The sequence below is a fragment of the Ipomoea nil genome, unplaced genomic scaffold, assembly GCF_001879475.1.
Source record: "Ipomoea nil cultivar Tokyo-kokei standard unplaced genomic scaffold, Asagao_1.1 scaffold2653, whole genome shotgun sequence".
Lineage (NCBI taxonomy): Eukaryota > Viridiplantae > Streptophyta > Magnoliopsida > Solanales > Convolvulaceae > Ipomoea > Ipomoea nil.
The window spans coordinates 2,328,970-2,334,768 of NW_017619081.1; positions in this window are offsets into that span (position 1 = coordinate 2,328,970).

Consider the following 5,799-nt stretch of genomic DNA (forward strand, 5'->3'; position numbering starts at 1 on the left):
TGAAATTGTTATTCAGTTTCATTTTGTATACACAGTAGTTTCATTACAACACAACTACAATTTCATTTTAATATAACTGTAGTTTCATTTGATAATATAAAAATAATATGTGAGGCAGTGTTAGTTTATATACACTGTAATTTTATTTGGTAATTAACACACCAAAAATACGTGCTATGTTAAGTTGTAACGGCTGTCGTTTCTTTATTTAAAGAAACGGTGTCGTTTTTGGACCATGGTACACGATATAATTGCTGGCCAAATATGTATTGGGCTGGATTTTAATATAAAATAGTTCAAGTTATTGTAATTGGGTTGATTAAATATCAGGCCTAGTGCTTTCTTAAAATTTATAAGTTCGGCCTTAACATATACTCACTCCGACCCATTTTAGGCAATCATTATTGTGTGGACCATGGTCTACACAAGTTGTATGGGCCATATTTTGTCTGCTGTAAAATAATGTACACTCAGTACAAGAATAATGTACATTCAGTACAAAAATAATGTACATTATATTCAGGGGATGTACATTATTTTTATTCTGAGTGTACATTATATTATATAATGTATATTCAGAACAAAAATAATGTACATTTAGTATATTAAAAAGGTACTTTTTGTTATGGTCCATATAATATTGTGTGGACCATGGTCCACACAATAATTTGCCCATTTTAGGTGTCTGATTCGGTTAACGATGCTTGACTGAAATTATTTTTAATTCAATTTATCATAATATTAAGCTTTAGTATTAGTATACAAAATTTATATATTTAGAAACTACACTAAAAGTACTATTAAACACAAAAAATCAAATTTAAAAATAAGTAAAAATAATAAATAAAATAAACAAAGAAGAAAGTGTTGGTTTGACCAAAGAATAGTAAGTATGAAAGATAAAATGGGACAGAAAGAATAATATTTAGTAAAATTTGTTTTTAAATAGGATAAAGATTATTATTTTTTATATAATTTAGATTTAGATTTGTAAAGATAATTATTTTGTAATATTGTGTGTTTAATCATATTAAATATGGTTAAATTTCATGTATTTTTTGAAAAAAAAAATTAATAGTTTAAATTTAAATAAATATATGATACAATTTATTATTATGTTAGAATAGTTTTTTTTTTTTTGAATGTTACTGACTCTATTACAATGTAATATTTGTTCATAACTACTTTTTCTACCTACTGAAACACAAAGAGCCAGCCTTCACTGAGGCTCAAAGTCATAACCTCCCATATGAGAGTCCAACCCAAGCCATTAGAACACAAGGTATATCTTAGTCATACAAGTACAAATGTTTATTCAATTTGATTTAATTAAAATTTATTATTGATTCTTCGTATTAAATTTATCATAATACATTTAATTATAACTACAATAGTTATTAAAGATAAATCCTCCCAAATGCTCTGTCGGGTTGGAGTGTGGGGGGCCCTTAGGGTTGGGGTTCAGCCTTTTGGAAGAATAGTTATTAAAGATTGATAAAGTATAATTCAATATAATTTGAATGTTTTTGAAATAAATAATTGGCTTCAATCATGGAATGAAATCATTCATATCATTTTTTTTTTTTTTTTGCGTATAAAGCAAATGCATATATTAATTATTTATTAATACTACGTCATTTCTTACACTGCTCTTGTCAAATTGGTGAAGATGATAAATTATGAGATATAAACTTCAACCGACTGAAGATTTGAACTTTGCATCATGCGACAGCGGAGTTACTATTTCATAGGCCTCCATTTCACATCCGGTATAAGGACTCAATTCCAAGCTGCTAGCCCACTGACAAGGAATATAATTAATTGTAATATGATAAATTTATTAAAAAGAATCAATAATAAATTTAAATAAAATAAAATAGAATCAACATTTGTATTTGTATGGTTTTAAGATATACCAAATAGGCAAATAGATAACCAAATTTAAGTTGTAGCTTGTGATAGGCAAGCTAGATGTGAAATCATAATATAGATTTTATTTGTTGTGTAAATTGTTAAGAGTTAATATTGAGAATATAATAGAGAACATATGAGTTTATTATAAGATTATGGGTTAGACTAGCTAATTGGTTAGATTCAATTTTTTAGTGTGGCTTGACCCTTGTGCGTTATAGTACAATTGAGTGATCTTGATTCAATCCTAGATTATAATATGGTATCAGAGCCGGTTGTCTGAACGTGTTTGAAGAAATATGCATTTTAGAAATTGATGTACAGGGTACATAGTCATGGTCGACCTTCCGGCTGGGAGGTTGACCATGACCACGTGTCCATAATTTGTTGAGTTGGTTACTTTGTCGCAAATGATTATTTTAGATTACTTTTCATTTTTAACTTCTCTCCAGGTTTTTAATTTCTTGAGAGAAAATATATCCAAACACTTTTCTTTGTAATTATTCCAAATTTGTTGAAGAATTAAAGATTATTTCAGCTTGTAATCAATTACAATTTCAAATTCCAGATGTCATCTTTCATTGTTCTTGATCAAAGCTAAGTGTTTCTTGCTTTATTTGCATTTTGTTTCTTCCAATTGATATGCAATGTCTTGCTTTATTTGCATTTTGTTTCTTCCAATTGATATGCAATGTCTTGCTTTATTTGCATTTTGTTTCTTCCAATTGTTATGCAATGTCTTTCATTTCCATTCCAAACATGATAAATACTATGACCAAAGTGGAGTGATTTATGATCATCATTAATGTTAATTAGCTAGCTTCAAAGACACCAATATTGTAAGACTCCAAAATACATGAAATCCATACCACTTTTTTTTTCTTTTATTAATATTCAATAATGTGTGTTGAATAACGCCTTTATAAAGATCTTACACGATAGATTTGAATCTAATTAAAATAGTGTTGGCAAAAATTGAATTTGTGATATTTTAGTACAATAATAATCTTCAATTCAATCTAGTCAGCTATCTATTTGGCGACATATGAAAATCCATACTTGAGCAGCTAGGTGGGGTGTGATTTTCCCGATGATCTAAAAAAAAGTTTCATCAAGTATGTGATGCCCTAGTCGCCTATTGATAAAGATTTGACAAGTTGGCAAGGCCTATAACTTTACTAGCTAATAGGAAAAATGAGAGTGTACCCGCATTAGATGTCTTGATTTTATTGATAACAAAAGAATAAAAATAACGTCCTACTTTTTGAGTCTTTATATCGTGCACCGCGGTGCATAATCAATTATGCACCGCGCGTCAAACACTACAGTGTATTTAAATCGATACTAGCTCACGTATTATTTTTATATTATCAAATGAAACTACAGTTATATCAAAATGATACTGCAGTTGTGGTGAAATGAAACTACAGTATATATAAAATGAAATTGAATAACATTTCACATATTTGAGTGTATATTGTACAATGAAGCTGTAATTATATTCAAATGATCATGTAATTGTGTTTTAATGAAATTATAGTGTATATAAAATAAAATTGAATAACATTTTCACATATTTGAGTGTATAAATATTGAATGAAACTGTAGTTATATCGAAATGAAACTGTAGTTGTGTTGTACTGAAACTGCAGTTTATACAAAATGAAACTGAAGAACAGAGTTATATTTTGCGAAGATTCTGTTTCTTTTCATTAAATAAAACGACGTCGTTTTGACAGTGTCGGTTTAGACACACTGTAGTGTCTGACGCATGGTGCATAATCGATTATGCACCGCGGTGCACGATATAATTTTCCCTACTTTTTGGCCAGGGCCGGCGCTAAGAGCGGGCGAGATGGGCACCCGCCCTGGGTCCAATGTTGGGAGGGCCTTTAGCTTGATTTTTTATTTTTTGGTAAAGCTACAAAATGCTTGCAAATGCAAAGATTTGAATTAATGACTTCAAATTAATTGTTTATTAATTTTAAAACGTTGAATTAATTTATAATTAAACATCATATATGGCCCAAAGTTTGAATGAGCACTACTCCACGTATAATAAAAAAAATTATATATATACAAAAATTTAAAATTTCATTTAATTATTTGCAATTAACTCATACAATCCGTCAATCCTTTAACTTCATATATTAAGAACCATTGTTTTTATTTTGTCCCAAGCCTATAAAATTATATAGGACCGGCCCTGTTTTTGACTCTAAACATGTGACAAATAATCCAAACTAAAGTTGGCTCGTGATCATCTCTACTTATGATAAATCTATAATTTTTATTTTTTGAATGACGAAAGAAATCTGTAACTATTAAAGACTACAAGGAGGTAAACCAACATAGGTTGTCCGTCTCAAACTAAGAAAGTCAGCTACTTCAGATAAGAGTTAAAATTATAATATTGTAATTATCAAATTAACAATCTAACCAATGATGCTTTTAGATTAAAAAAAAAAAATTGTTACTAAATGTCACCTATAATTTAAATAGTCACCTACAATCTCCGGCCTAGACACATTCACACATATATGTCTGTTATTATTTACAGAGTATTTATTTTTGTTCTTTTTAAATAACAATCTTTGAAATCTAGCTGGTAGGAAATAGAAATATAATAGTAATCAGTCTTTGTCTGTTAATATAAATCTTTGTCTGTTGATCCAGTAACATCCTTTTATACTACTGGCAGCTTTAAAAAAAAAAAGTCAAAATAAGTGATGTAACTCTTCTAAATTAAAAAATAAAATAAAATAAAATAATTTAATTAGCATTATCTATATCCTATAAGACTATTTTTTTTTTTTGAAAACCTATAAGACTATATTTATAGCTTTCTGTAAAAATATAAATAAATTATAGGATAGTGGAACACTTTAATTTTTTCAATGTTGATTGGCGACGTGGCAGGTTATAGGTGCGCAAGGGAACTAACCTTTCTAGAAGAAGATAGGTAATTGTAAATAAACAATAATACAAATTATTACTTCCGAAAATATTTACAAAAAAAAAAAAAAAAAAAAAAAATCAATTATCAATCAACTCATAAAGAATATATACACGAAATAGAATATGAATCCGTATGCCCATCAAGAATGGATGAAGAAAAACAAATTTTAACTATAAAGTTTCAAGTTTCACAAATAGTAGGAGTGACCTATTCTTGATCGAAAGTTAGTAATAGTCGGAATTGTTGGGTGGAGGCTGGTAAAAGATTAATGTCAAGTTTAGCACTCAACGTCTCAAAAATGCGATGATGGTCTATAAAAAATAAAGTTATGTCTTTGCTACTGACTATAGCTTTTGACATAAGTGGTAAGTGTTTGATCATAACAAGTGGCATCAGAGCCAAGTCACGAATTCAAATTATAGCTTTTGACGTAAGTGGTAAGCGCTTGATCCTAACACCTAGTGGTCAACTATGAACATCCTAACATTTACTGGTCAGCTATAAACAGTTTAGCGTATTCTGGAATAGCGAGTGTGAGTTCCTTTGGTCATTCTTTTTTCTTTTAAAAGCTCAAATCTTTTCTAATTTAACTAAAAAAGTTTTCCACCTATACAATAAGATTTTACCCAAGATGAACAAAATATCATAAAATTTAATTCCTTTATTTAAAAATTACTTATATATATATGTAGATGGATTTGTTTCCCTGTCACCCTAAGCTCCGTCTTCCAAATCTCTTCCAAGAATTAAAAATATGAAGCATCGGATCTGCAGGTGTAAAGTTGTTGCAGGTTGCTAAGCTAGTGCGACTTTTAGCCTAACTCTAAATCCAAGAACGTCAAATCATTATTTAGGAAATTATAAATGATATTTATATTTATCCAAAGGGGATTGATCTATTATACTCCGTAATAGTTTAGGTCCGTAAT